The sequence below is a fragment of the Ctenocephalides felis genome, unplaced genomic scaffold (genome assembly GCF_003426905.1).
Source record: "Ctenocephalides felis isolate EL2017-DRISC unplaced genomic scaffold, ASM342690v1 CF-g0.4_SCAFFOLD_01886, whole genome shotgun sequence".
NCBI classification, from domain to species: domain Eukaryota; kingdom Metazoa; phylum Arthropoda; class Insecta; order Siphonaptera; family Pulicidae; genus Ctenocephalides; species Ctenocephalides felis.
Genome location: NW_020538040.1, coordinates 118869090 through 118892507, shown reverse-complemented (window position 1 = coordinate 118892507; position 23418 = coordinate 118869090). Strand labels below are relative to the sequence as shown.

General features: G+C 29.5%; 1 non-coding gene across 1 annotated transcript; it reads right to left on the bottom strand.

Moving 5' to 3' along the window:
• Positions 1–137: 137 nt before the first annotated feature.
• On the bottom strand, positions 138–292 carry LOC113378991. Its single transcript, XR_003367303.1, has one exon. It is a non-coding gene; the product is annotated as a 5.8S ribosomal RNA (ribosomal RNA).
• Between the last annotated feature and the right edge of the window lie 23126 nt (positions 293–23418).

The window sequence follows — 23418 nt, the reverse complement described above, 5'->3', positions numbered from 1 at the left end:
AACGAACGGTAATGTCCGATGTTGCAAAGTGGACTGGCTCACACGTTGAGTGAATTATTTAAGAGCACGCATTTACGCGAAACTCCATCATTCGCCGGCAAGCCGTTTAAAGCAAGCGGCAGTCTGGTAATGTTATACGACTCTCAGCCAGAGGTGGTCCGGGAACAGTATCCGAGGACCGCAATGTGCGTTCGAAATGTCAATGTTCATGTATCCTGCAGTTCACATGTCGACGCGCAATTAGCTGCGTTCTTCATCGACCCACGAGCCAAGTGATCCACCGTTCAGGGTGATTTTATATATATTTATACATGTTTCGATCGTGATCCCCTCGAAATCGTTTAAGATAACTCGGGCGATTCTGAAACTAGTATGATTATTATGGTTACAATTAGTACACCGTAAAGCTTTCGCGTTTCGGTCCGAGATACAAAATCTTCATTCAAAATTGAAATATCAATATTTCACTGTGTGTGAGATTGAAAAATCTGCTTTCGCTGATTTTTCATTTTCTTAAAACAACGCAATGAAGCGAATGTTCAAATTCGCACAATTTGAATAAAATGTGCAGAGTATATAGAATACTAACGCAAGCGTTTACTACAATCGACTTTAAAACACTAGACTTTCATCTAGCACCCAAAGAATTGATTGAGCTATGCGTTTAAAGTATAATATTCAAAAAGAACGCCGTTTTGACAACGAACTTCGTCATTCGCTCAGGCATCTGGCGATACCGAGCAGATATACATGGCAGTGCTCTCACACAATGCATAAGAGCGCTAAGCGGTTGTAAACCGCGTCACGCTGCTTTTGCACACTGCGCAATATTTTGCGACTAGCTCCGGTCAAACGTTAATGAAACGAATGATCATTGCCAGAGGCTTTTGCCCACAGTATATTATACTATAGGAACGCACTTGATTACAGCAATAATTTGTCGAGTAATCACAAGATTTCATATTTGTGGTCAGCAGACCCAAATAATTTTAACTCGCACCGATCGAACTTTCATAAATGAATGATCCTTGGTGCGAGAAGCTTCGTCAGTTCTGCTTCACCACCCATCTATTTGACTTTAGTCCATTTGTAAAATCCTATATTATTAAAATATATAGATTTCATATTTGCGGTCCGCAGACCCAAATAATTTCAACTCGCTCCGATCAAACGTTCATAAAACGAAAGACCATCGCTGCGAGAAGCTTTGCTAGTTCTGCCACATTCACATATATTTGACCGTAGTCAATTTGTAAAATTCTATATTATTAAAATATATAGATTTCATATTTGCGGTCCGCAGACCAAAATAATTTCAACTCTCTCTGATCGAACGTTTAAAAACGAATGATCCTACCACCAGTTATCTATAGCCGCAAACCAGCATCCGAATATATACGGGGTATATAATTCTAGATGTGGCTCACAACATTATTAAAAGTTACGCTAATATATCATTGACAGACTAAAAGTATCGAATATGATGTAAAAACTACACCGGGGAATGATATCCGCACCCGCCTGAACAACATAGCGTACTTTAGCCTGAGCTTGCTCGCATCGCACTCGACACGACCTATCCCTTATATAAGGCGCGCGGCCACAGCGTAAGTATTCGACTGAGTCCCAAGCGACGTGATTTTGACCTGCGGCGAGGCGTCGCTCCGGGTTACGGTGTGAATCGTCAAGACAAAAGTCTGGGAAAATTTCGAACTGTGAACCCTTATGATAGAAAAATTTTTGTCGAAAATTTTGTTAGATGTTCAAACAGTTTTATATATATGGACAATATGAATTATAGTTAATTATTGAGTTTTTAGGTGTTTTTTGGGTTTTTTTAAACTTTTGTATAAAATTGTATTTATTGATTTTTATAGATCTCAATGAATATAAAACGATTTTATATATAGTTATATTATTTTTTATAATTATTTGTTTAAATTTTTTAATTTTACAATAAATGTTCAAACCAGTTTTCCTCGATTTTCTCTTGAACGGTAAAAGATACAAAAAAACTTTGTTCGTACGAAAGATGCAGAATAAAATTACGAATAAAATGGTATATAAATGGTTAGGTGTGTTCATATAATTTTCTCTAGATTTTCCGATTTTTCCGAATTTTTACGACGGCAACTCGCCTGTAGGCCACACCGTGCAAAATTCGAAGTTGTGATATATGGAAAAAGAACTAAAAATTTTAAGACCTTTCTAATGATGTATAATAGTTTATATGTTTTCTTTAGAGAAATATCGAATCGTGAGGAGTGTTGCTCTAACCTATCCGCACTTTGCATTTCAAAGTGCAAATGTCTGGTGCCAGCAGCCGCGATAATGTAGTAAATCACACAGATTGCTCTATACTGTCTAAACCGTAAAAGATACAAAAAAACTTTGTTCGTACGAAAGATGCAGAATAAAATTACGAATAAAATGGTATATAAATGGTTAGGTGTGTTTATATAATTTTCTCTAGATTTTCCGATTTTCATAACGGCAACTCGCCTGTAGGCCACACCGTGCAAAATTCGAAGTTGTGATATATGGAAAAAGAACTAAGAATTTTAAGACCTTTCTAATGATGTATAATAGTTTATATGTTTTCTTTAGAGAAATATCGAATCGTGAGGAGTGTTGCTCTAACCTATCCGCACTTTGCATTTCAAAGTGCATATGTCTGGTGCCAGCAACCGCGATAATGTAGTAAATCACACAGATTGCTCTATACTGTCTAAACCGTAAAAGATACAAAAAAACTTTGTTCGTACGAAAGATGCAGAATAAAATTACGAATAAAATGGTATATAAATGGTTAGGTGTGTTCATATAATTTTCTCTAGATTTTCCGATTTTTCCGAATTTTTACGACGGCAACTCGCCTGTAGGCCACACCGTGCAAAATTCGAAGTTGTGATATATGGAAAAAGAACTAAGAATTTTAAGACCTTTCTAATGATGTATAATAGTTTATATGTTTTTTTTAGAGAAATATCGAATCGTGAGGAGTGTTGCTCTAACCTATCCGCACTTTGCATTTTGACAAGTTAACAACTACACAGATTGCTCTATACTGTCTAAACCGTAAAAGATACAAAAAAACTTTGTTTGTACGAAAGATGCAGAATAAAATTACAAATAAAATGGTATATAAATGGTTAGGTGTGTTCATATAATTTTCTCTAGATTTTCCGATTTTCATAACGGCAACTCGCCTGTAGGCCACACCGTGCAAAATTCGAAGTTGTGATATATGGAAAAAGAACTAAGAATTTTAAGACCTTTCTAATGATATATAATAGTTTATATGTTTTCTTTAGAGAAATATCGAATCGTGAGGAGTGTTGCTCTAACCTATCCGCACTTTGCATTTCAAAGTGCAAATGTCTGGTGCCAGCAGCCGCGATAATGTAGTAAATCACACAGATTGCTCTATACTGTCTAAACCGTAAAAGATACAAAAAAACTTTGTTCGTACGAAAGATGCAGAATAAAATTACGAATAAAATGATGTATAACTCGATATATGTCATAATATATTTTTCATGAGATTTTTCAATTTTTCCTTTAAATTAAAAAATGTTTTAAATTTTTCGCTGACTTTAAATTCATTTGCGGGTTATGCTTTTTTTTACAATATTGTTTCAAATGATGTAAAAAGTTAAATTAGCAAGGTGCCTCAATATGCAAAAAATTGGCCCACCCTAATATATATATATATATATATATATATATATATATATATATATATATATATATATATATATATATATGAATGTATGTGTATGTATGTGTATATGTGCATAAATATATATATATATATATATATATATATATATATATATATATATGTTTGCATGTATATGTTTGTAGATGTATATGGGTATGCACATGTATATGTATGTGTATATATGTATGTATATATGTGTTTGCATATATGTTGTACATTTATATGTGTTGCATGTGTTTACATATATGTGTGTGTGTATGTGTATACATATATGCATTTATTGTTTTGCGTTTATATATACATATATATGTTATGTTATAATTTTTTTTGGAACTATTATCGTTCCATAACTATTATCGTTTTTCTGTTAATATCTATACTTTTTCTTAATAATTTTCTCTTCATTCACATTTTTCGGATTTGATTATGGATGTCTTACACATGTATATTTTTACTATGTTCCTACTGCGCATGATCGTTGAGAAAATCTTCGTAATATGAAACCACTAAAATTCTCTCTATCCCGTTTTCTCACCAATGACGATACAGTTTCCACTATTTTCCGCAAATACTTACGCACACATTTTATTCTCGTGCACACTCGTAATACAATTTCCAAACTAACAACATGTTCGTTTGGAATAAGCTTTTTCATAATAAAATATATCATTTATTTTAATTTTACAATTTTTTTAAATTTTTCATAACTGTACGTTTCATCAATTTTTTATTTCACTTTTATTTATTTTTTCGTGCAATTTTGTGTTTTTGTGTTGTTTTTCAAAATTTATTTGTATGGTGAGTTTCTTTACATTTGTTTATTTTATGGTTGTTTTTCATATATACTTTTAATATACATTGTTTTACTTATTTTTATCTGTTAATTATGTATTTTTTATATTGTTTTAATTTGTAACCCTGAATTATTTAAATGTAGCACTGAAGATGGGTCAAATCAAGACCCGAAACGTATGTTCTTAAAATAAAAACATTTTTCATTAAAACTGTTTTTTAGTTACAGGATGGATGCCCAAGAAACAATTTTATTATATTATTTCACCATCTGAAGAAAAACCTCTCGCTTTATATAATCCAAGGGCTGAAAAATTGGACAATTTCAACATAAAATATTCAAGATTTTTTGTTCATTCTTAAGACACTGATTTTCAAATATTCTACAAGTTTTAAGACTCAACATATTTCCTCAAGAATTGTTGCAAACCTACATATCAAGACTTCCTTGTTAGGACACTCAGAACCAACACTACACTGAAGTTACAAATCCAAAATTTTGATCATTTTCAAGAACTTTTACAAGTAAAATTTAACATTTAAAATTAAAAAATTTAACAACATGAATTTTCAAAATGATTATAATTTCACTACTATATATGTAAATAGTGCTCTCCATACAAATAAGGTAAAACATAATAAACGTTTCTCTTATCAATATCCAACTTGCACACAGAATTATAATAATTTCAATAGTTCGTCATTTTACCGTTACAACAATTATTTTCATAATAGTTTTACACATTGCATTCCTTACTTTTTTCCATTTTTTTTCGAGTACATTTTCCATTGCTATGGACCTACCAAACTCATTTTATTTAAAACTATTTCAAATCTTTTCTCAAAACTGGCTATCGTCACCAACAAAAGAACTTTTTTACTTCGTTGTCACAAAGAAAGACTCCTACCAAAATCCTTTGATTTCAAAATAACAAACTTTGATCATCTAAATTCCAATTATTTTAAAAATAAAAAGCTTTCTTTCTCCTTTATGTTGCTGAATCTAGAAATCAAACATTGCATTACCTCTATTGATAACATAAATAAATCTCTATATTATAACATCCAATCCTTATTTTCCACTATTAATAATCACATTGACATTAACAATTTTTTAGATTTCAAAAACTCTAGATTCAATAATTCTTTTAATATATCAAAAAAATGCTTCATAACGAATCCAGATTAAATATAAACCCTGATATCATCAATAAATGGGTTAAAAACATTTCAGATTTAGACATCTTATCCAATGTTTTGAACATTTTAGCATTAGGTCCTAAATTTTCCATTCCACAACAGAAAAAATCGTTTAATTTTGTCAAAACACTTAGCTCTTTAGAATATAGTTTACGTAATTTAAAAGATATCAATGAAAAAAACCGCATTAAATCTATTTTTTGCAACCAACTTAATTCATTTTTCAAACGTTATCATGAACAAAGTTGACTATATTTCCAAATCCATGTCCCTCCTAGCTGATATAAACACTTACGAGCCTATAAATTCAGATCCCAACGACCTTATAAATCGGAATACTTTGAAATTTATTGATTCACTCATAGAAAACAAACAAATTCGCAAACCTCTCTCTCTACAATTAAAAACTTACAATCCCATTTCCCCAAAACTTTATTGTTTTCCCAAAATCAACAAAGATGGTTTTCCTCTTCGACCAATAGTTGCTGACTTAAATTCCCCTCTTTGCAAATTATCCAAATTTATTAGTTCAATTTTGTCCAATATCACTCAAAATTCTCCCCATATTGTCAAAAATTCTTTCGAACTCATTCCCAAACTTAACTCCCTTAATGTACCATCTGATTTTTCCTTTATAAGTTTAGATGTTGTTTCCCTCTTTACTAACATTTCACCTGACCTTATCCTCTCTGCCATAGACCATAAATGGGTTGATATCAGCAAACACACAGATTTCAATTTTTCTTGGTTCCTGAAATGTATTAAATTCATTATTTCCAATACTTATTTTTCGTTCAACGACTTCTTTTTTAAACAAAAATTTGGCACTCCAATGGGTTCCAGTTTGAGTGCCCCACTTGCTGAACTTTGTATGCGGTTCCTAGAGAACTCTACTCTTAATACCTTGTCTTATGTACCTCTTTTTTACAAACGTTACGTTGACGACATTTTAACTTGCATTCCTACTTATAACATAACCAATTTCCTAAATTCTTTTAATAATTTCGACTCACACCTTTGTTTCATCGTAGAGATTCAACTTAACAACTCCATTAATTTTTTAGATATTACCCTTTCTATAAATAACAACTCCATCACTACATGTTGGTATCAAAAATCCACTTGGTCTGGACGCTATTTAAACTACCATTCCTATCACCCCAAATCTACCAAGATTGCATCCATCATCAACTTACTAGATCATGCCATTCTTCTTTCTCATCCATCACATTGGGAAAAAAATATTAATTTGATATATTCTACCTTTCAAAATAATTCCTATCCTCTACAACTTTTACGCTCAGTAATAAATAATAGATTACCCTTTCTTCGTAATAAATTGCGTACATCTTCCCTATTTACCTCCCAATCACAACAAAATAGTATCATTTCACAAAACCTTTACCCTGTTCCTGAAAATTCACTAGCTCTCAATTCCTTCATCTCATTACCGTACATTGACTGCCTTTTCCACTCATGGAAAAAACTTTTTTGATCCGTTGGTCTGAAGCTAGTGTGTTCGACTGGACACACTCTCACAGACTTATACACTAATTTGAACACTCCTACCCCTATTTCCCGCACGTCAAACGTCGTATATGTCATTGATTGTAATGATTGTTCAAGCTGTAATGTTGGAGAAACTTCACAATTTCTCTCAAAAAGAATGCGCCAACACGAACTTAATAATTTGAACAGGAAACAAAATAAAACCATGATCACCGAGCATGTCTCCAAATTTAAACATTCTTTTAATTTCACCAATCCAAGAGTTATTCATCGAGAAGCTAACACTTTACGCAGAAAATTCGCTGAGAGTATTTTCATACAAATATTACCTTCTATTAACAAACGATTTGATTCGGCTTCTCTTTGCAATATTTACCGCGATGCTTCAAATAATTTTTTCAATATGCGCAATACATCCTAACATTTCTTTTTTGTTATGTTATATATATATATATATATATATATATATGTGTGTGTGTATATATGTATATATACATGTATATATATATATGTATGTATGTGTATGTATGTGTATATGTGCATGTATATATATATATATATATATATATATATATATATATGTTTGCATGTATATGTTTGTAGATGTATATGGGTATGCACATGTATATGTATGTGTATATATGTATGTATATATGTGTTAGCATATATGTTGTACATTTATATGTGTTGCATGTGTTTACATATATGTGTGTGTGTATGTGTATACATATATGCATTTATTGTTTTGCGTTTATATATACATATATATGTTATGATATAATTTTTTATTGTAACTATTATCGTTCCATAACTATTATCGTTTTTCTGTTAATATCTATACTTTTTCTTAATAATTTTCTCTTCATTCACATTTTTTGGATTTGATTATGGATGTCTTACACATGTATATTTTTACTATGTTCCTACTGCGCATGATCGTTGAGAAAATCTTCGTAATATGAAACCACTAAAATTCTCTCTATCCCGTTCTCTCACCAATGACGATACAGTTTCCACTATTTTCCGCAATTACTTACGCACACATTTTATTCTCGTACACACTCGTAATACAATTTCCAAACTAACAACATGTTCGTTTGGAATAAGCTTTTTCATAATAAAATATATCATTTATTTTAATTTTACAATTTTTTTAAATTTTTCATAACTGTACGTTTCATCAATTTTTTATTTCACTTTTATTTATTTTTTCGTGCAATTTTGTGTTTTTGTGTTGTTTTTCAAAATTTATTTGTATAGTGAGTTTCTTTACATTTGTTTATTTTATGGTTGTTTTTCATATATACTTTTAATATACATTGTTTTACTTATTTTTATCTGTTAATTATGTATTTTTTATATTGTTTTAATTTGTATGAATTAAATGAATTATTTAAATGTAGCACTGAAGATGGGTCAAATCAAGACCCGAAACGTATGTTCTTAAAATAAAAACATTTTTCATTAAAACTGTTTTTTAGTTACTGGATGGATGCCCAAGAAACAATTTTATTATATTATTTCACCATCTGAAAAAAAACCTCTCGCTTTATATAATCCAAGGGCTGAAAAATTGGACAATTTCAACATAAAATATTCAAGATTTTTTGTTCATTCTTAAGACACTGATTTTCAAATATTCTACAAGTTTTAAGACTCAACATATTTCCTCAAGAATTGTTGCAAACCTACATATCAAGACTTCCTTGTTAGGACACTCAGAACCAACACTACACTGAAGTTACAAATCCAAAATTTTCATCATTTTCAAGAACTTTTACAAGTGTTTTTTAATTTTAACAACATGAATTTTCAAAATGATTATAATTTCACTACTATATATGTAAATAGTGCTCTCCATACAAATAAGGTAAAACATAATAAACGTTTCTCTTATCAATATCCAACTTGCACACAGAATTATAATAATTTCAATAGTTCGTCATTTTACCGTTACAACAATTATTTTCATAATAGTTTTACACATTGCATTCCTTACTTTTTTCCATTTTTTTTCGAGTACATTTTCCATTGCTATGGACCTACCAAACTCATTTTATTTAAAACTATTTCAAATCTTTTCTCAAAACTGGCTATCGTCACCAACAAAAGAACTTTTTTACTTCGTTGTCACAAAGAAAGATTCCTACCAAAATTCTTTGATTTCAAAATAACAAACTTTGATCATCTAAATTCCAATTATTTTAAAAATAAAAAGCTTTCTTTCTCCTTTATGTTGCTGAATCTAGAAATCAAACATTGCATTACCTCTATTGATAACATAAATAAATCTCTAAATTATAACATCCAATCCTTATTTTCCACTATTAATAATCACATTGACATTAACAATTTTTTAGATTTCAAAAACTCTAGATTCAATAATTCTTTTAATATATCAAAAAAATGCTTCATAAAAAAATTCAATACTCTTCATTCAAAAAAGTCTAACGAATCCAGATTAAATATAAACCCTGATATCATCAATAAATGGGTTAAAAACATTTCAGATTTAGACATCCCATCCAATGTTTTGAACATTTTAGCATTAGGTCCTAAATTTTCCATTCCACAACAGAAAAAATCGTTTAATTTTGTCAAAACACTTAGCTCTTTAGAATATAGTTTACGTTATAAAAAGTCTTCATTAAAAGATATCAATGAAAAAAACCGCATTAAATCTATTTTTTGCAACCAACTTAATTCATTTTTCAAACGTTATCATGAACAAAGTTGACTATATTTCCAAATCCATGTTCCTCCTAGCTGATATAAACACTTACGAGCCTATAAATTTAGATCCCACCGACCTTATAAATCGGAATACTTTGAAATTTATTGATTCACTCATAGAAAACAAACAAATTCGCAAACCTCTCTCTCTACAATTAAAAACTTACAATCCCATTTCCCCAAAACTTTATTGTTTTCCCAAAATCAACAAAGATGGTTTTGCTCTTCGACCAATAGTTGCTGACTTAAATTCCCCTCTTTGCAAATTATCCAAATTTATTAGTTCAATTTTGTCCAATATCACTCAAAATTCTCCCCATATTGTCAAAAATTCTTTCGAACTCATTCCCAAACTTAACTCCCTTAATGTACCATCTGATTTTTCCTTTATAAGTTTAGATGTTGTTTCCCTCTTTACTAACATTTCACCTGACCTTATCCTCTCTGCCATAGACCATAAATGGGTTGATATCAGCAAACACACAGATTTCAATTTTTCTTGGTTCCTGAAATGTATTAAATTCATTATTTCCAATACTTATTTTTCGTTCAACGACTTCTTTTTTAAACAAAAATTTGGCACTCCAATGGGTTCCAGTTTGAGTGCCCCACTTGCTGAACTTTGTATGCAGTTCCTAGAGAACTCTACTCTTAATACCTTGTCTTATGTACCTCTTTTTTACAAACGTTACGTTGACGACATTTTAACTTGCATTCCTACTTATAACATAACCAATTTCCTAAATTCTTTTAATAATTTCGACTCACACCTTTGTTTTATCGTAGAGATTCAACTTAACAACTCCATTAATTTTTTAGATATTACCCTTTCTATAAATAACAACTCCATCACTACATGTTGGTATCAAAAATCCACTTGGTCTGGACGCTATTTAAACTAACATTCCTATCACCCCAAATCTACCAAGATTGCATCCATCATCAACTTACTAGATCATGCCATTCTTCTTTCTCATCCATCACAATGGGAAAAAAATATTAATTTGATATATTCTACCTTTCAAAATAATTCCTATCCTCTACAACTTTTACGCTCAGTAATAAATAATAGATTACCCTTTCTTCGTAATAAATTGCGTACATCTTCCCTATTTACCTCCCAATCACAACAAAATAGTATCATTTCACAAAACCTTAACCCTGTTCCTGAAAATTCACTAGCTCTCAATTCCTTCATCTCATTACCGTACATTGACTGCCTTTTCCACTCATGGAAAAAACTTTTTTGATCCGTTGGTCTGAAGCTAGTGTGTTCGACTGGACACACTCTCACAGACTTATACACTAATTTGAACACTCCTACCCCTATTTCCCGCACGTCAAACGTCGTATATGTCATTGATTGTAATGATTGTTCAAGCTGTAATGTTGGAGAAACTTCACAATTTCTCTCAAAAAGAATGCGCCAACACGAACTTAATAATTTGAACAGGAAACAAAATAAAACCATGATCACCGAGCATGTCTCCAAATTTAAACATTCTTTTAATTTCACCAATCCAAGTGTTATTCATCGAGAAGCTAACACTTTACGCAGAAAATTCGCTGAGAGTATTTTCATACAAATATTACCTTCTATTAACAAACGATTTGATTCGGCTTCTCTTTGCAATATTTACCGCGATGCTTCAAATAATTTTTTCAATATGCGCAATACATCCTAACATTTCTTTTTTGTTATGTTATATATATATATATATATATATATATATATATATATATATATATATATGTGTGTATGTATATATGTATATATACATGTATATATATATATATATATATATATATATATATATATGTATGTGTATGTATGTGTATATGTGCATGTATATATATATATATATATATATATATATATATATATATATGTTTGCATGTATATGTTTGTAGATGTATATGGGTATGCACATGTATATGTATGTGTATATATGTATGTATATATGTGTTAGCATATATGTTGTACATTTATATGTGTTGCATGTGTTTACATATATGTGTGTGTGTATGTGTATACATATATGCATTTATTGTTTTGCGTTTATATATACATATATATGTTATGTTATAATTTTTTATTGTAACTATTATCGTTCCATAACTATTATCGTTTTTCTGTTAATATCTATACTTTTTCTTAATAATTTTCTCTTCATTCACATTTTTTGGATTTGATTATGGATGTCTTACACATGTATATTTTTACTATGTTCCTACTGCGCATGATCGTTGAGAAAATCTTCGTAATATGAAACCACTAAAATTCTCTCTATCCCGTTCTCTCACCAATGACGATACAGTTTCCACTATTTTCCGCAAATACTTACGCACACATTTTATTCTCGTACACACTCGTAATACAATTTCCAAACTAACAACATGTTCGTTTGGAATAAGCTTTTTTATAATAAAATATATCATTTATTTTAATTTTACAATTTTTTTAAATTTTTCATAACGGTACGTTTCATCAATTTTTTATTTCACTTTTATTTATTTTTTCGTTTGTGTTTTTGTGTTGTTTTTCAAAATTTATTTGTATGGTGAGTTTCTTTACAATTGTTTATTTTATGGTTGTTTTTCATATATACTTTTAATATACATTGTTTTACTTATTTTTGTCTGTTAATTATGTATTTTTTTATATTGTTTTAATTTGTAACCCTGAATTATTTAATTGTAGCACTGAAGATGGGTCAAATCAAGACCCGAAACGTATGTTTTTAAAATAAAAACATTTTTCATTAAAACTGTTTTTTATATTACTGGATGGATGCCCAAGAAACAATTATATATATATATATATATATATATATATATATATATATATATATATATACATATATATATATATATATATGTTGAAAGTGTTTAAATTTGATGTTGAAATGTATGATTGATTTCTTGGAGGGCGTAACATAAAGTGAAAAATAAGTAAGATAAAGATTTTTTTTATTAAAACATCTTTATTTTTCCATACGTTTCGACGTAAAATTCTACGCCATCGTCAGTGATTCTACAATTTACACAAAAAACAGAAAGTAACGTTGCAAATTGAATATACATAAGCAATAGTAAAAAGAAAAGAAAACGTTTAACTAAAGATACAGTCTAATTATATCTAAGCCTTAAATTAAAAAATTGCATAAAACATTACTTACTTGAATTTCTTAGATTATCACTAACACATATTAATACAACTTATAAGAATTAATGATTAGAGACAAGCACTAAATGTCAGTAATTTCTTTTTTATAAAAAAAGTAAAAGATAAAAAGTAATTGATAAATAAAATACTACACATAAATACACGTGTATCCGAGGCCAGTGCCATACAGAATAATAATTTTTGTAAGTGTCCGAGATGCGGAGTCAAAATTTTGAGAAAAAACACATGTGTTCATATCTGGACACCCATAGGACGCGGTGTGTGTGATAGTGCTGTGCACACTGTGGTGTTAGGTATTCGATATAAATTGTGAAACATTATTTAGAACATATTGGTAATTTTTGCAAATGAAGCTGGTATCTGTACGTTTGTTTAAACAATTTCTATTCAAAAAAATATAGGCCGATTCAGAAAAGCGCCTTTGTGAGATTTTCGACTCGTGATGAAAAACCTTTGCGTCATAAAAATTGAACGTATGGTTATTTAGTTTTAAGTGTTCTGTGATCATTGTTTGCCCTTGATTTTTGTTTTTTTTTTGAGTTATTATCGTGTTGTTTCAAACGTTTGATAAGGTTCTGTCCTGTTTCGCCAATATAGGTGGAATCACAGTCATTGCAAGATATTTTATAAACCACATTGGATACTCGTTCTAAGCTAGTGCGCGGCTTTAAATTTGAGAAGAGGGAATTGAGCGTTAAATCGATGTTGCATACTAAACGAAGATTTGCGTTATAAAAGAGTTTTTTCCACATCGGATAAAGTTCCTTGATGTAAGGCAGGCACATGGTACCTTCAAAATTTTTGTCTTCTGTGGAAATTAAACTCAGGTTGGGGTTAGTTATTTTGTTCTTTAAAAAAGTGAGTCTATTGTTTGTGACGGATTTTATAAGATGTGGGGGATAGGAATTTTGTGTGAGGATTTTGAAAATTAAATCTAAGTTTGAGGTCCAAAATTGTTCGTTAGAAAGGAGGATAGCATGGTCTACTAGATTAATGTTAGATGCTATAACAACTAGATGGGATGAAATTTCTTGCCATACTACATTTTCATTACATTGGTTTTTAGAAAAAAAATTCAAGTAAGTAATGTTTTTTGCAATTATCTAATTTAAGGCTTAGATATAATTAGTCTGTCTCTTTAGTTAAACCTTTTCTTTTCCTTTTACTATTGCATATGTATATTCAATTTGTAACGTTACTTTCTGTTTTTTTTGTTTAAATTGTAGAACCACTGACGATGACGTAGAATTTTACGTCGAACCGTATGGAAAAATAAAGATGTTTTAATAAAAAAAATCTTTACCTTACTTATTTTTCACTTGATGTTACGCCCTCCAAGAAATCAATCATATATATATATATATATATATATATATATATATATATATATATATATATCTTATATATAAAATTTTTCTGTAGTGGTGTATGAAAGTATAATCCTGTGGGGAATCAAGCAAGCTAGACATCGAGGAAAAACGACTCATTTTGATATCGTAATATTTTATAATCAATAATTTTTATATATTTTTATACAAATGGAAGTTATATTTTTATATCCATAACTACTTCCACACTGGTGACCTACGACGTTTGTGATGAAGACAGAGAAGGAGCATAATTCGGGAATTTAAAAAAATGTAGACATTTAAAAAAATGTAGACCGTGACTACTTAAAAGGTACGTCCAGTCCTCGGTTCATCGCAAATTAACGCATTTACTCCCTGACACCGGACTTTTGTTGGTATACCCATTTTGTATACCCACACCTCAGTATTCATTGCTAACACTAAAATTAATTCTGAGCCTAAACTTTGGGTCATGAATTGAATTCACTATCAAATAGTTCATTGGAATTGCAATTCAATCTCTCCTTGTTCGTTAACTCACCAAATCGTCTTTTGATGCATCAAACTTTGGAACTGCATCTGACCAAGATGATGACTTTTTGATACGCTCTACTTCGAATCACATCCTATTCGAGAATCCGATGTATGATCCAAAGGGCTACTGAAGTCGACAAGATTATTTTAATCTTTGCAAAAATTCATATTCTTACAGAGAGCCATCTGTTTACCCAAAATATTATAGAAATTAAAATAAATACAGTAGATTGTGGCTGAATCTTCAAAGTTTACCAAGACATCGAGGTTCAGGAAATTCACCACGTGATTTATATTCAGAACCATATGCAGGGTATGAAGATGGCGGAAAATCGAATTACCTAACATACGGTGAATCTGACGACAAAACTGTCATTTGTTCCATTGGATAAATTACTAATTGACCAGTACCACAACACTGCTATAATCTGCTTTCTCATCATATATTTATAACGTGTTTCCCTGTATTTTTTAAACTGTGAGGTCAACACTGGGCAGGGAGTGTGTGTGGAATCAAGCAAGCTGCGAATCGAGGAAAAACAAATATGACTTGTTATTTTGATGTCGTAATATTTTATAATCAATAAATTTTATATATATTTATACAAATGGTAGTTATATTTTTATATTCATAACTACTTCTACAATCCTAATAAACAATTATTCGGATTTTAATAAATCTTTAAGAAGTTTGTTAAGAGAATTTTTTAGGACTTTGTGATTTATGAACATATAGTTAGAACAGTCTGCGCATGCGTCTGACAGTTGTGGACTCTCAGTGATTGCATACCCAATACAATTTGACAGATTATTATTTTTTAAGTAATGCAGTCGTGTTTTGCCTTACTTCACAATACAAAAAAATTACTTATTCATAAAATTATATATAAGTTTCATATTTTCATATTTTTGCCATCGGATATGGAATATTTACTCAAGTCAATGGAGCGTTTTGGGTCTGTTTTTTGTTTTACAGTTGTCTTATTCGTATGAAATTTTGGAATTAGGTTTATCTAACTCTCAAGTTCAAAGGTGAAAATAATTTAGACTCTTTTGCCACTTCCCGGGGGAAGACATGACATCCCTCTCAGTGATGTAATTTTATTTTTTTCGAAATAACATCGGATATCGATGAAAAAACTAATTATAAGAAAAAAATGTTTTATAATGTTTTTCAAAAAGGCAAATACATTTCAAATTACTGGTTACTAAAAATGTGTTTTTTGCCGTTTTTCATAGATTTTTTGCAAATATCTCCAAAAATATACATTTTAACAAAAATCATGTAATGAACAAAATTATATAAGTTATAATTCTAATAAATCGGTGTTTTATAATGTCTCCTGGAAACAATATTAAGCTAGATATGAAAAAGCAAAGCCGTTTTTTGTTTCGTTCGAAATTTAATTGCTGTTAAATTTTTTAAAGCAAATAGTTTTATGAGCGCCATTTCCACTAAAATTAAAGTTAATCTTATTTCATATAGAATTAACTTTGGTACAAGATATTTCAAAATATCATGCAAATAAGTAATAATGTATATCGAATTATTATTAAGAAAAATGTAATATTGATATTATTATTACTGTAAACAATTAATATTTGGTACGAGATTATAAAAATTAAAAGCAACATTATTAAAGCAATTGTTTTGAGTGAAAAAATCTAAGGTGATATTGTTACCTTTACAGCGGATACTATATATTAATTCTTTCTGAATTCGTTATACTGTTTAAAATACTGCAATTTCCAAAACGTATATCTTTTGCTATAAATCACAAAGGCAGACGATGAATTTGTGTGAGATAAATTTGGAAAATAGATGTTTTAGTCGTGAATAAACAAAAAATCATTTATTTATACATTTACATCTACAGGTATGACTAAAAATATTGGATAACCCTTGGCATTAATTTTAGTGTATATTTGTAATGTGTATGATTGTTTGATGCTTTTACGTGGCTGATTTGAATTTTACAGTATAATTAAAGAGTTAAATGTGGGTTCTGAGACTCATCATTATTTATTTTGAGCAGTTCTACATTTAAGATCCCCACACCCACATACAAGTAATATATATATATATATATATATATATATATATATATATATATATGATATATTTTTTGCAGCAGTCAAATTAAAAAAAAATTAAATAGAACAATTATTTATACCATTAAATATTCCGACACTTGATGTGTCATCATTTTAGTATTCAATAAATTTTACATAATTAATTTTTTCTTTTTTTTTTCCTGGCTTGATTACTGAATGATGACACATATCAAGTGTCCAAACGTTTAATGGAATAAATAGTTTTTCTATTTAATCATTTTTTAATTCGTCAAAAAATATATATGAACGTTGACAAAACTATCATCATATATTCATATATATATCTATATATATATATATATATATATATATATATAAAATATATATATATATATATAAATATATATATATATACTATAAGACCCGACATTGTTGTACTGTACCCACATTTAAATTTTTTTAATATCCTCTACTAATATTTATCATTTACCTCGATTTTTTCGCATGCGTCGCATTCAAGGTAGGACATATTTCAAGTAAATAAAGTTGTCATATCCTGTTCATATGTTTATCATTCAATCTGCCATACATATATTGTATATTATATTATTTTAATTTCTGATACATCTCAGCTGCTTTTTGACCATAATAATGTAAACATTTCATTTTTCTTATTCATAATCATAAATTTGTTATACATATTCTAATATTGTCTAGGCTCAAGTAAATTGAAATTTTTGGCAGATGACAGTTTTCATTTGTTTTCAGTGCCAAACAATGTCTCAAATATTTTCAATGTCAAACAATGATATGTTGTTTATTGCATTTTTTTTCATTTATTTCTACAATATCACTATATTTTTATAATCATATACATCCCAAAAAGGTCCTATTTTTCATACCCCTAAGTAATGAGGGTAGTTTACTCTTATTTTTTCATAATGTGGCGTTAAAAAATACATACAACCCTAAGATTTTACTTTTTTGTCACCAACCCCTACTATTCGATTGCCATTTTAGTAATTCAATTATTTTTTATCCCGCGTTCAGTCATTGAATATTTTTGACAACATTATATTTCAGATTATTGAGCATAGAAAAAACGCTTGAATTTTAATTCAAAATGCAATTTATTATTATTAGGGGTTGTCTAACCTTACTTTTTAATTTTGGGATCAATTTTCTTTATTTTAATTTTTTTAATGCAAAATTGAAAAATACATAAAACTCTTTTTACTTCGAGGAACTAATTATTTTTATCAACATCAACCTATTTTTTTAATTTTGGAATCTTTTTTTAATTTTAAATTAATCTAGTATTTGACATGATTTAGTTAAGATTTCTTTGAGTATATGAAAATACTTAAGTGCTACCTTAAAAAACAATTAATTTTTATTAAGTGTTGAACATTTTCCTATGCCCACAACCAGAACATAATTGATAAATGGTTTGCATAAGGAGCAAGTTCTGTTAAGATATAGAGAGATTGAATATTAAAATCTTAAGGTTAACAGTTTTTGATAGAAAACTAGGTACTTATTTTTGGAATAATCGTATTTCCACATTATAAAAAAAAACTTCTGATGTCTTCACATGAGTTGAACTGCTGATCAGCCAGGCCATGTGCCATTAAACGGAACAAGTAGAAAACGGACGGCGCAATATCTGGGTAATATGGCGGGTGGGGTAGGACTTGCCATTTAGCATGCCCAAGTAGGTTTTAGCAGACTAGGCAACAAAAGGCCGGACGTCGTCATGCGGTAAAATCACTTTTTTGTGTCTCTACTCGTATGGACCATTCAGATTCATGGCTCATTACCTTTATCTTGTCCAATTAAGTCAGTGCAGTAGACTTACGGCTCTTTGTAAACAAGATAGCTTTTCAGTCTGTTGTTGATTGATTTTTATTTGCTTACTTGTTCTTATAATTTGTCAGTGTCTCTATGTGTCTCTGTACTTTTGCGGTCAGTGGTGATATAGATGATACAAATATGGCAGCGAACGAGGGTGTGTTATCTGTTTGTTCAATGAAATTGCAGTCTGTGAAATATGAGTAGAGTAGGGTAGGCCGGGGCTAGTTGAGCAAATTTTTACTTAAACGGATGTAGCTCCTCAATGAAAAGCCTCAATAAATTGCTATACGGCTTAATGGATTTGTTGCTTATCGCTTAACAAAGGTGTTAATACCATTTTTTGGTAATAAGTAAAATTTAAAAGCTACATCTGTTTAAATGCAAAAAGTCAAGTATGCTCAATGTACCCCATAGGTAGGGCAAGTTGAGCACTAAGAAAGTATAATGAAATCATAGGTTCAATGTCGATTAGTGATGAAATAAAATAAGTTTTGAATAACCAGTCCTATATTTATAGTCTTTATTGACAGAGAAAACAAAACTTATAGTAATTTTTTTTGAATAATTAACCAAAAGTAGAATCAACAAAACAATATCGTATCTTAGGAATTATTTTAACATTATATTCAGTATTTTTGATTAAAATCATTATTTCTTTATATTATTACTCAAAGACTTAGCTTAAATCTTAAAAATAATAATTAATTTCTGGAAGTTAATGGTTTTTGTCTTAGTGACAGAACAAGTTTAGCAACTATGCTCAACTAACCCCAACTCGGAATTTCAAAATAAAAGTGAGTTTATAGAAATACCGTGAGAGTTATACCCAGAATCTCTGTGCCTATTAAAAGTACTATAAATGTATAAAAGAATAACATTTACCTGATTAAAAATGAATAACATTTGACTAAACCAGACGAAAACTCGTGATGATTTACTTTTTTACTTTTTGGTCTCAAAATAAACAAAGCGCCCGTGAGCCTCACTCAATTGTTCAGCGGCGACTAGCGATCGCGAGATGTTTATTTCTCCCAAACCTCTATCTTTCCGACATATAATGCCTAAACGGACGATGAATAGTTTTCGAGATATTTCGATTGCTCAACTTGCCCCTATGCTCAACTAGCCCCGCTCTACCCTACTTTTGGGATCTAGGGTGAAAAATTGAGGGTTATGAGCTAGTGCATCAATCCATCGATCCAGATTGTGTCAACCGCCTTCTAAAAGTAGAGCAGTACCAATCCGGTATGGCTTCGCTTGTTGTAGTTGAGTACGGTGTTTTCAATTAGTTGTGTCAGTGTATGGTGCTGCTTTTTAAATCCATATTGTGTGTCTAATATGTTATGTATCTATTTAGACGTTTTTTATATTAATCTCATATCTCATAAGTAGGATTTTGATGAAACTTGGCACAATGGTAGATTTGATACCCAAACTGATTGAAGTACAATCCCCACACTTGTAAATTTGAACATAGTTTGGAAATTTGGCTAAATTTGGAAATAAATTATATCTTTTCTTCCGTATTATTGCTGTTATTAATACAAAATTATAATGTTTCAGGAATCACTCAACATTTATATGATTGTAGGTTTTATAAGTGATATCAAAATAAAAATTTACAGGAGTTACGGAGGACCCTATTATGGAATATTTAGCGAAAAATATAAAATTAATTGAAAACTCAAATGAATGTAGAGTGCTGCTTTTTAAATCCATATTGTGTGTCTAAAATGTTATGCATCTATTTAGTCGTTTTTTATATCAATCTCATATCTCATAAGTAGGATTTTGATGAAACTTGGCACAATGGTAGATTTGATGCCCAAACTGATTGAAGTACAATCCCCACATTTGTAAATTTGAACATAGTTTGGAAATTTGGCTAAATTTGGAAATAAATTATATCTTTTCTTCCGTATTATTGCTGTTATTAATAAAAAATTATAATGTTTCAGGAATCACTTAACATTTATATGATCGTAGGTTTTATAAGTGATATCAAAATAAAAATTAACAGGAGTTACGGAGGACCTTATTATGGAATATTTAGCAAAAAATATAAAATTAATTGAAAACTCAAATAAATGTTAATATTATTTACACGTGAAATTATAAATATCAAACAAAAATAATAAAAAAATATTATATCTGAACTGGGAATTAAACCCCGGAGCAAAAATAAGAACTCCACGACGATAGCCACTCGGCCAATCTGCTATTCAGCCTGTTGAAGATTATTTGTATAGATAAGATATAATAAAGGTCTTAATACTAAGCCTTGTGGGACTCCACAGTTTATTTGGTATCTGTCACTTGTCACGTTGGTTCTTACTGCTGTTTGTTGATCGGTTAGTTCTTACTGCTCTTTCTGATAGGAAATCTTTAATAATACTAAATGACAAACCTTATACTCTCAGCTCTATTAGTTTCATAATCTATATTGTGATCCACTGTATCAAGAGCATAGATAAACAAGTATAAATCAAAGATCAAGAGCTTTCTTTAAGTCAATAAATATCGCTATTGTATGCTTATTCTCTTCAAGGTGCTGACTTATGGTATTGGTTTTATCCATCAATGTACCATGAGTATTTGATGACGAAAAAAAACCTTTTAAATCTTGTCAATTTTTTGAACGAAGAAATTAAGTAATCTATGTTCATTTATTCATATATCTTGGAGAATGTATTTGTTATTGTTATGGGTCTGTAGTTTACCACGTTTAGTACCACGGTGGTAAAAATTGGCAAAACTGATATGACCTGATTTTTTGACTTTTTTACTGTCGATTGGAAAATTCAAAAAAAATAAAATTTCTTTTTACTATCCACAGGTTAGGTAAGTACACATCATAGATTTTCACGCATCTGAAAAATTCCAAATTTGCCAATTTAAAAAAATTGACAAATTTGAAAATGGACTATTTTTTGCTTGCTTATTCAAATATAAAACAAAAAAAATTATCAAAAACTTGATTTTTTCATCCATTTTCAGATAGGTTATCAATTTTGGCTTTCTCTTTCAAAAGTTTGATAATTGTTCCGCAAACTATGATTCTTTTGCTCTGCGATACAAAAAAAATTCAACAAATTAATTTTATTTATTTTTTTTTTTGTAGTATGAAAACGGATCGGAATCCGCTTTTTATTTACATTGAAGCAAACTATTCTGCAAAATCAAATTTGTTCATATGAGTTACTTCCAATAAAAATTTGTATCAGTATTTATATTTTAATTTTCGTAAAATAATAAATGGTATAAATACATTTTGAAGAAATTTTGCCTATCATAGATTTTCACGCATCGGAAAATGCCTAGATTTGTCAGTTGAAAAGATGGGCAATTTTAAATGTGCTTATTTTTTTGCCCTATTAAGTATATGACAAAATCATCACCAATAACTTTGCAAAAATATGTGTATGAACGAATCATCCGATTAGATTAATTCAAAAATGTTATTGGTTGTGTAGACGGTGCGCAAAAAATGGTTTTATAAAAAATTATACACACGTCTGTAAATATTTGAATCTGTTTTGTTTCCTGTTTAAAAATAGAAATACACCGTATTTTATGTACCTAATTATTTAAATAGCAGGTAGTGGAGCTATTAGGTATATTATTTTTTTAGTAATTATTGCAGTTATCTTCCCCGGGTGTAGCGTTAATTTTTAGATTTTCAACCATTTTTTTTATTTCTTTCTCATCTGTATTTACTCACTTTGCTCATCGTATTGAGGAAACTGATTGGTCTGTAGTTTTGCGCTACTTGTGGTTGTTTTATTGCCTAAATAAAGGGCTGTTTTTATGGTTTTTCCGGCAATTATTCGATTTTGTCTCGCCGTAAGAACCATCCTTGGACTTCAATGAACATTTTAGAAAAAGAATTGGTTCAAGCGTTGTTGAGTTATGCGCTTACCAACACATTTTGCGATTCATTTTTATATATAAGAAGATATAAGATTTAGATTTTTTTGTTCGTCGTTGAGACATAATAGCTCTATTGGTACATAACTCTTATCATGATATTATCAATTTTTTTAAAAATATTTCTTCAAATTTTTGGCTCTTGTGCTTTTCAATAAGTCTTTTTGATCTTATATTTTCATATTTTTGTATTCTATTTTCTCTATTTGTTGCCCCGACTGTTTAACTATCCTTGAAACTCTTTCTTACAACAACTTTCATGAATCCTTGGTTTTTCATCGGGTGTGCTCAGTTCTTTGCTCGCAGCTTACACTACACAAATCTTTTGTTTAAATTTAAAACAATTTATTTTTAAATTTATTACTGTTTATTTTCTATATGTTATTTTAAATTTTTATTATTGTTTTTCTTGGTGTGGTATATATAAAATTTTTACTTGTCATTTTATTTTTAAATCTATATTTTTTTTTAATATTTTTTAAATTTTGTAAAAATTCTTTTGGACACTGTAAAAGTATCAAAAAAAATGCTGAATAATGACACACAACCGTGTC